This window comes from Trichosurus vulpecula, chromosome 7 (genome assembly GCF_011100635.1).
Source record: "Trichosurus vulpecula isolate mTriVul1 chromosome 7, mTriVul1.pri, whole genome shotgun sequence".
Lineage (NCBI taxonomy): Eukaryota > Metazoa > Chordata > Mammalia > Diprotodontia > Phalangeridae > Trichosurus > Trichosurus vulpecula.
In genome coordinates, this window is record NC_050579.1 from 97430610 (window position 1) to 97441215 (window position 10606).

Sequence of the window (10606 nt, forward strand, 5' to 3'; positions counted from 1 at the left end):
TGACATTTCCAAACACTGAAAAATAGTCCTGGGTCTTGAGCTTCGGGGAAACTTGGCCACTTAGCCTGGATGAAGTGAAATATGGCAAGTACATAAGGGAAAAAGCTGGGTATAGTAGAAAAAGTCCTTCTATTGACTGGCCCTGGACAACAGACCATGCTTCAGACTCACACTTCATTGCTCCATCCATCCAAGCCAACTCTCTGGCTGCCACCACCACCATACTTTTTTTTCCTCACCCCCAACCTCCTCAGAACAATAGCCTTCCCTTCATCACTCCCCTGTATGTGTGGTCTTCCTTTATTAGAGTATAAGCTCCTTGAGGACAAGATTTTCTCTTTTTAAACTATTTTTAATCCTAGAAGTGTTTAACACAGTGCTTGGCATTGTAAACAATGAATAAATGCCTTTTCATTTATTCTTTCAAATAATTACTACAATTAATAATAACTAGCATTCATTTAGAGCTTTAAAGCTTGTACTATATATAAAATATACGTATATGTGCACACACATGCTCATACATTTATATATATTTCATTATATTTTCTGTATACATATATATATATACTATTTGTTGTACTATTTGTATATATGTACACATATGCTATTTGTTACACTATTTGTATACATATACACACATATACTATTTGTTATACTGTTTTTTACCTATACACATATACACTCATCTACTTTTTGTTATACTATTTATATACACACACATATATGTATACATATACACAATATACTATCTATATACATAGATATCTACTATTATACCATTCGTATACTCATATAAATGTACATATATGCATATAGACTTTATTATACTATTATATACATACATACACACATATGCACACATATACTATTTGTTATACTATTTATATCCACACATATATACACATATATACATATTCTATTTATGCGCGTATACTCCAATTCACTTGCAAGTCAAGACATCACCTTCCTGATATCATTGGTCTTCTTCCAGAATGAAGGACAAATAACAACAACTCATATACCTGTATCAGTAAGGCAAGATTCACAATATCGATGGTGACCATGAATATGCCTGTATATTTCAGAATCGCAAAATATAAGAGACTCTCTATATAGAAGGCAGAAGAAGTAAAACATTTATTCAGATACCAGAGGATCAAATCCCCAAACCAATAATTCCAATTCAACATAGCAACAACTGTATCCCCAAACCTGTAAGTTCACTTCAATGTAACAGCAAGGAAATTAAAATACAATATCGCAACAAGGAGCCTAGCCATCCTGTAACCTTCCCTTCTGCTGGGGCTTCCCTGTAAACACTGACTCACAAACCCTAGCTGTCTGCTTGCATGCATCCTTTCCTCCCGCAGTTCTGAGAGCTTGCAGTTCTGAAAGCCCTTGAAGTTCTCTCTCTCCTTCCCTTGGGCTGAATTCTGACCTTAATGGTTACTCTCAGGGTATATATAGATATATCTATATATCTGTATATCTATATATACCCTTCTTAGGGCCTGAGGGCTTTATACCTAATCAGCAAAAAGGGTGTGGGCCTGGGGCTTGGCATCTAGTTAGCAAAAGGGAGTGGGCCTTCCTACAAACAAGCCTCCCCTAATCAAGCTTCCCTTAACTAGCTCCACCTGAGGCCTATTAAGGGGATGAATGGGCAGGAAGATCTTTCATCACATTAACACCACAATACCTATCTACTATTTTTATGCATATATATACATATATTATTTGTTATACCATTTATATACCTATGTACACATATATGCACACACAAATGATTTGTTATACTGTTTATATATACACACATATACAAAATATACCGTTAATATACATATACACATATATACCTACTTACTATTTGTTATACTATTTGTATACATATATACTCATATGAACACACATATATGCATATATATTATTTGTAAATACACAAGCATATATACACATGTACACATACATGAGTAAATCATGGAACTTCTCACAGACTCTCTCAGAGGCAGCATAACACAGTGGGAAGCATATTGGACATGGAATCAAGAACAGTAAGATTCATATCTTGCCTTAGATATTTTTCTAGCAGTGTAACCATGAGCAAGTCTCTTGATCTCCAAGTGTCCTAGGCAACTCTCTGAGCCTGTAAGTTGTAGATGAGCTGATAGTTTATATTGGAAAAGGGAGTTTACATACCAGGAGTTCCCTTCACTAATAAAATCCGGTCTGGACTAAAACAACGACAACAACTTAAAAGGTGTTCATTTTTAGGGATAATACGTGGTGGAATCCAAGCCAGAAGGGGCCTTCAAGGGCAATCTGGAATGGTATGAAGAAAAGAGTGTTAGATCTGGAGTCAGAGAACCAGGGTTTGAATCCAGCTCTGTCCTTTAACACCTGTGTGACCTTGGGCAAGTTACTTAACATCTCCGTTCCTCAGTTTCCTAACCTGTAAAATGAGAGGGTCAGATGAGACAGTCTCCAAAAGCCACTTCTGATCCTAAGTCTATGATCCTGTCTAACCCTATCATTTCATGAGATGAATCTGAGGCTCAGATCAGTTAAGGAACTGCCCAAGTTTATACCATGAATTAGTGATGAAGCTGGAACCAGGTTCCGAGGCTGTTGTTTCCCAGTCTAACTTTTTTTTAATGATACCTACCTGCCTCTCTGAATTTATGAACTATTTTCTGAACAAAAACAGTTCCCTTGGCCCGGTTCCCTAAGTTGCCTAGGGGAAAATAAGCCCTGGAGTAAATGGAATTTTAATGGTATGTTTCCACAGCATTATGTACTGTAAAGAAGATGGGATAAAGCATGGGTCTAGACTCTGGCATTTGTGAGCCTTCTAATCTAATGCAAGCCTTTCATTTTTTTAGGACTCAGTTTCCTCATCTGTAAATGAAGGAGTTGGACAAAATGATCCCCAGGGTCCCTTTCGATTCCAAAAGTCTGATTCTCAGGTAATATTTCAATGACATTCCCTCAGGAGAAGGAGATGTGAGAGTTGACAGGCAAAGGAACACCAGACACGATTTTGACATCCTTCATCTTGGCCAGGAAAAATTCACCAAAGGTGAATTCATTTTAACTTGTCCTTCTCAGGAGCTTTTGTAGTACGGAGGATCATAGATGCTCTGTGTTTAATGGGCTGAAAAATCATGTGTCTTGCTTTGAGCCAAAGTTCACTTTTGCATTTACAATTTCTCTGCCTGCCCTCCACCTTTGAAGGAATGCTGGAACATGTGAGAGATAATTGAAACTCCCTCGAAGTAGGGATATCTCTGTCTGGTGGAAAAACAGAGGCTATAAAGCATTCACTCAAGTTTCTAAGTAGATACCAGGGAGTCCATTACCTCAGGAAAATATCTTTTAAAATCATGATACTAATAAAGATTAGGAAAGGATGATATTGTTTCTGGACTGTGCCATTATTTTGGCAAAAACCTAATAATTGAACAATAGCTAGCATTTATATAATGCTTTAAAATTTGCAAAGTGCTTTACAAATGCTATCTCATTTTATCCTAACAACCCTGGGAAGTAGATGTTATTATTATCCCCCTTTTACAGACAAGGAAACTGAGGCAGACAGCAGTTAAGTGACTGCTAGTTTCTGAGGTCATATTTGAACTGAGGTCTTCCTAATTCTAAGTTCTGTACTCTAGCTAGCAATCTCTGGTATATATAGGAATGATAATATACTAAAAGGAAAGATGGAAGATCAGGGCTTGAAATATTTTCCAGAGAGTTGTTTGAAGGATTTCCAAGATAGTGGTGACCAGCACCAGTCCTTCTGAAGGATTTCCAAAGATTCCAGTCCTTTGGAGGGATTGGTGTTGGTCACCACTGTCATCAAACACCTCTCTGAAAAATATTTCCAGTCTCACCTCTGCCCTTCCTTCCTTAGAACTCATAGCAAACCTTGTATACATCAGTTCATTCATTTGACAGTTACTTTTGTCATGCCTTATGGCATCTCTGGGCCTCACTTTTCTTCATCTGTAAAATGAGGTGGTTGGAACAGATGACCTCTGAGTTCCCTTGCAGCTCTAAATCAAAGTGCCTGTGATACCTTATAGAACACTTCATTCATTTATTCATTCTAGGGACTCAGAGCTGAAAGCAAATTGTTGTATTCTCGAAGCTAGACATGACAGATTCAGTCAAGGTTCACAAGAATGATTCAGGAGTAAATTCTATTATTACTTTAATACTATTGTGCCTTTAGAAAAAGAGAATGATGTTCAATCTTCAAAATATTTCTTAGGCCAGCTCCTATGAGTTTAGAGAGTTTAGCTGAAGTGAGTCTTGATTATTCAGCCACTGGCCCCCTAACCCCTTTTGGTTCCTCTTCCTTTAAGTTTCAAGTTTCTTCTGCAGGAGACTTTTTCTTGTCCTACCAGTTTTAACGGCCTCCCCTCTGAGATTACCTTTCATCTACTCTGGATATATCTTTTAAGTGCCTAGTAAGTTTAAAAATTATTTTTTAATTCAGAATTCAATCAAAAACAAAAAGAAACTTTTCCATATATGAAATAGAAAAGAAAAAGAGCCTTATGTAGGAAACCATGAATACCCATTATATAGTTTGATTTTTAAAAAAGTCTACAGTAAATTCAACCTATTACATTCAAAGCCTGTGTTTCCATGTGGTTAGCCATTTTCATATTATTTCCCCCATTCAAATATGATCCCCTGAAGACAAGGACTGTTGTGACTTTTTTTTTGGTGTCCTCTAGTATTTAGCAATGCTTAGCCTGTAGTAACAGTATTTTTGACTAACTGACAGATACAGGCCCTCCCTCTTGGCCAATTCCTTCCTGCCTACCTTCTGGCTCAACGTGTTGGGGATTTTGAGTTCATTCTAATGGTATCCTCTCCCTGTCTCATGCTATCTTACCATATCCTACTCCCCTAACCTCCCCCCTTCCCACTCGCCAGCTCCAGAAAAAGAAATTATGCTGGACTAACCATCCGCACCCTCAAGCACCAGGGTTCCTGTTTTCTTGATCACTTTTGTTCCTACAGTTGGTCTATTAGGTATGTATTGAGGGTGGGGTGTGGTAGTGATGATCAAGATGTGGCTGGAGGTGCTACTCAAGGACCTCTTAACTGGGAGGGAATAAAAAGAAGGGAAGACTAGTTAGCATGGAGGAGAACATCAGATCTGGGCTAAAAGGGGCACCAGGTCATAGGAAATTTCAGATGTTGAAGAGGTGGAACCAAGATGCTTCTTTTTAATGTGTATGTGAGTGATATATGTGACAAGGATGAAACTGTGAATAGCATCAGGGCCAGTTGTAGACAACAGTCTTGTTTATAAGTCATAGATTTAGAACTGGAAGATTGACTTCAGTCTCTTCTTTTAACAGAGGAATAAACCAGGGCTGAGAGTAGTAGTGAAATGATTTGCCTGAGATCACACAAACTAGTAAGCGTCTAAGACTGGATTTGAAGTCGGGTCTTCCTTGACTCCAGTCTTAGCACTTTATGCACATTCTATTTAGATACTGTAGAACTCACAAAGAGAAAAGAAAAACAAAAATCTTGATTTGATTGTATAAAAGTAATACCAGTTAGAGTTATTTATGAGAACTGCTAACTATGCCTTGTGCATAGTAGGCATTTAAAAAATATTTGTTGAAATGAATTGATTCCCATAGAGGCAGTACTGGATCTGGATTTAGAGGATGTGTGTGTGTGTGTGTGTGTGTGTGTGTGTAGCAGTGACCAACACCAGCCCTTTTGAAGGATTTCCAGTCTCACCTCCGCCCTTCCTTCCTTAGAACTTATAGCAAACCTTGGATATGTCATTTCAATTGTTTGACAGTTACTTTTGTCAGGCCTTGTGGCATCTCTGGGCCTCACTTTCTTTCTTCATCTGTAAAATGAGGTGGTTGGATCAGATGACCTCTGAGTTTCCATGCAGCTCTAAATCAAAGTGACTGATACCTTATAGAACACTTCATTCATTTATTCATTCTAGGGACTCAGAGATGAAAGCAAATTATTGTATTCTTGGAGCTAGACATGACACAGCTTCTCTCAGTCAAGGTTCACAAGGATGATTCAGGAGTAAATTCTATTATCACTTTTATTCTATTGTGCACATATATTTATACATATATATACACATACATATATACACATACATATGCACAAATATATAGAGATGTGTATGTATATGTGTATATGTGTGTATGTACATATGTATATGTATATATTTGTGTATATATATATCATTGTGCCAGATTAACTTTGTTATATGTTTTATTTGAATACAATACTAAAATTTGTACTTGTCTGCTCACTCTTCTGTTTTCCATGTACTGTTGTCTATGCAAGCATAGTCAGTTATCCGTTTGAAAAAATGAGTGGGGACATAAGTGAAAAGTGATTTGTAGATCTGGTCCACAATTCTGAGCTACCAGTTTACTTAAAGGTAGTTCCCTGATCTGGGAAAACTCAAATTTTCCTGGCAAGAGTAAGCATGATCTTTGATGTTTTAGGTGCTCTGCTTCCCCTCTCAAGGAAGGGAGGAGTCAAACCAGGTACTTGCCTCAGAGGTAATTTCAGTGTTACCAAGGCTATAAGTGTCCTTGCTATCCTTTAGAGAGTAATTATGGGTTGTGTTTGGCAGGCATATCTCTTTTCTCCCTTTACTTGGGGTTTAGTTCTTAGACATTAGTTTCTGGAGACTATAGACAGATTAATATTCGTCTGTACTATTAAAAATTGATTTGAGAAAACATTGCTACCCTTTGGAAGCTCCTGAGTTTGTGATGACTCTGAAAGAGGTCTGTGATAAAATGTTTTAATGACAATCTTTTCAAGGCAGCAGCTAACCGTAGTCTGAAGACATTCAACGGCCAGATTCTTTGAGAAAGGAAAGAGAAAGAAATTGTTTAATTCTATATGATATTTCATTCAGCATAGCATAGTAGAAAAAAGGCATGCCATTAAGATCTGGGTTCAAGTTCCACTTTTGACATACACTGGCTGTGTCACCCTGAGCAAACTACTCAGATAACTCTTTAAGACTAGAGGGGGCAGAGGAAGTGCAAGTCTGCGGTGGTAGAGGGAGTTCCCACCTCTGGGAGATCTCTATCAATGAAAATACAAATCTAGTCCCTATAGCTATCTTTGACAGTTTATAAATTACTTTCACTGCAAAAACCTTGGGAAGTAGGAATGATAAGTACAGTTAATCTTCAACTTTCCTGGGGGTAATGTTCCTAAAAAACAGCTTGGAAGTAAAAAATGCAAATGTTGATACATTGAACACATGGAGGGGAGAAACTGTAAACCATTAAAACCTGTAATCTTTCACTAGAGATGGCTGGAGATACACTTTGCTGCATATAATCCTTTATACCAAAACACTAATTCTGATAACATGCATTTTTCCTAACAAAGTAACCATGAAATAACCCATAAAATGCAATACACAAAATAAAATTGGTAACATGCAAAACATTTTTACTTGCTAGTAATTCCCAAGAATTCTGTGACCTTTTGTGCTAAAATCTCAATAAAAACCACTGATTTCAGACAATATTCACTTTTCATAATAGATGAAATCTACAATACCATAAATATTATACAACAAATATAATTCTTAAAGCTAAAACATTTTTAAACCTAGACCTCACCTTCTGCTGTGTCAGATGGCAGCGTGATAGTGTTGTGCTATGTACTATACTGCTGTATATCTCTCTACCTTGGCAGTCCTCTGAAAACCAAGGGAGAGGTTGCTGGGACTTTAGTCATTGCTGTTGGAAGATGCCAAGACTGGCAAGGTCTCAACATCACCTCTGACATTCTGTCCTTCAAGGCTGGTGGATGGTGTTGGAGATCCTGAAGGACCCACCGGCTTGAAATAATCTATCATCGCAGCCTGCTTCTTGCACCATTTGAGATCCTTAAGGATCTCAGAGTATGGGAGCATGGCTGTCAGACGCCTAGTAGAATACCAGTCCCTCCTCAAACTTGAGCTCCTGGTGCCTCCCATTTTTTTCTTCTACTGTCCATAGCTAAGAATGTGCCCAGTTGCCAATGTGAAACTGAAAATGAAATTACTAATAAAATCATGGGAATGCTTGAAGTCAGAAAAGATAAACCCTCAAATGTTGAGGATTGATTGTATTATTATCCATATTTGGCAGAAAAAATTTAGGCTGAGGAAATTAAGCAACTTGCTCTAAGATCATTCAGCAAGCAAGTGGTGGAGTTGGGACTCCAAAGAGGGCTCCAAGTGTGGTGCTTTTTTTCCCCAGTAGACCGTATTACTGCAGCTATTAGCTGATTACTGAGAGAAGTAGCTTCTCAGGCTTATAGATATTCTGTGTCAGTGAGCTTCCTGCTTTCAGTGAATGTGTCCTATGAGATGAGGAAAGCTTAGGTGAGCAGACCTGCTCTCCATTCCAGCATCACTGTCTATTTACTGTGTGAGTTAGCATTAATCTCTCTGTACTTCTATTTGTTTGGCTGTGAATTGCCATTGGATAAGAGGGCATCGTGTCCCATGTTTCCTTCATTGCTGTTTTGGTACTTGTAATTACATTTTAAAAGTGCCTTCCATACTAGAATAGCCTTTATTTTATTTTTGGTTCTGAAAAATAAATTTCTACTTATCCAGAATAGTTGGATAATGGGGTATTTTGGATAATTAACTGAGTTTGCAGAAAGATACCAAGTGTGGATATCCTTAAATAAGTATATTAATGAAATACATCTTGTACAAAAATGAAAGAAAAATGGACATTCACTATTTGCCTAGCTCAAAAATTATTTTAGGGTCTAAGGTGGAATTCTTGAAAAATCTCTGAAGGTTCTTTGGCAAAAAGGTGCTGTATTAAAAAAATCAAAGGGTTGATACAATAATACAAAAATAATTATTCTGGGGATGGATTTCAGGAAGAGGTGGAAAGTTTTCTCAACCAAAGAAACAACAGTAGTAAAGAAGGCTGGCTGTTGCTGGAGGAATGTAAACTTATATTATAGCTCATAAGATTTAGGGCTGGAAGGGATGTTGGAGATCACCTAGTAAAACCCCCTCTGGGTCCAGTCAAATAGACAGTGAGAGAGCAGAGTTTTCATCCAGGTCTTCTAAATCCAAGCCAGTCCATCTGCCAGTATGCCACACTTGAGATCCTTAGTTGCCATTGAGAGGGTAGTCAAATGGTATAGTAGATAGAGTGGTGGGCCAAGAGTCAGGAAGATTCATCTCTCTGATTTCAAATCCAGCCTCAGACACTTACTAGCTGCATGTCCCCGGGCAAGTCACTTAACCCTAGTTGCCTCAGTTTCCTCATCTGTCAAATGAGTTGGAAAAGGAAGTGGCAAATCGCACCAGTATATTTGCCAAGAAAACCCCAAAAGGGGTCACCAAGAGTCAGACAGGACTACAAAACAACCATGACAAGAATAAGTGTTGCCAGTCATGTAGGAGTGGATTAAAAAAATTTACTCCCTCTCTTCTTGCATCAGACAGCGATTAGTACCCACTATTTCTAAAGAAATAAACTTTGGAAATGCCTAGTGGTTGGAGAGCTAGTGATTGCACTGAGAGAGAAGAAAGGCATGCTCTCATTTCATTTGCTAGCCAGGAGAGAAGGCACCCGTTATAGAAATTTACTGGACCTTTGGCATTACTCAAAGTTGGAAAAAAATTCCTCCCCCCTTCAGCCCTGTGTGTGGCTCAAAGCATCAAAACACTTTAGTTCTTGAGCCCAAAGTGTCTCCTTTAGCTTCAGTGACTTTAAAGGACTCCAGCCAACATCCCAAATCTACTCACCAGGTATCTTTGAAGTCTGTGTATTTGCCAGTAATTGGCTTCATGGGAAAAAGGTACTTCACATCTCAGTGGCTGAACTGTGAAGAGAGTAATTAGAGAGAGATTCTCCTGGCACACAGAGCCACTGATCTGACCTCCCTTCTTAGAACTTGGAAAAAATCGTCATTTACCAAAGTGGATGCCATTTTGAACTTTGCAAACAGGTCTTCCAGGATTTCTCTTGTTGCCTTCATTCCAACCAACCCTTAGGATTCTATGTCAAGCTGAACAACCTTCACAAAGCCTCTTTCTAGGACACAGGGGAAATGAACTGAGGTATTAGAAGGGCGGTTTAGTGAACTGAATGAACCCTTTGGCTACCTCTGATGTAACCAAGGTAGATGAGGACATGTTATAGCTGGCCATGGTCCATCACCCAAGAAAGCTTCTGAGATGTAGCACATAAAAAGTGTAAATGGGTTCTATGTCTAACAGTGTAACAATTGAGAAAAAAAATGTTCCTTGTTCATCATGTTACATGGCGCAAATCTGGAGAATATCTGACTGCAGACTCAGAATCCAGGAATTAGAAGGGATTGCAAATGATACTAGCTAACCATTGACAAGTCACTTCACCCTGTCTGCCTCAGTTTCCTCATCTATAAAATGAGCTAGAAAAGGAAATGGCAAAGCACTCCATTGTCTTTGCCAAGAAAACCCCAAATGGGGTCATGAAGAGTCAAACACGACTGAAATAACTAAACAACAACAAACCTTTATATTTTTGCAAAGTGTTTTTACATATTTTATCTCTTTTGATCCCTA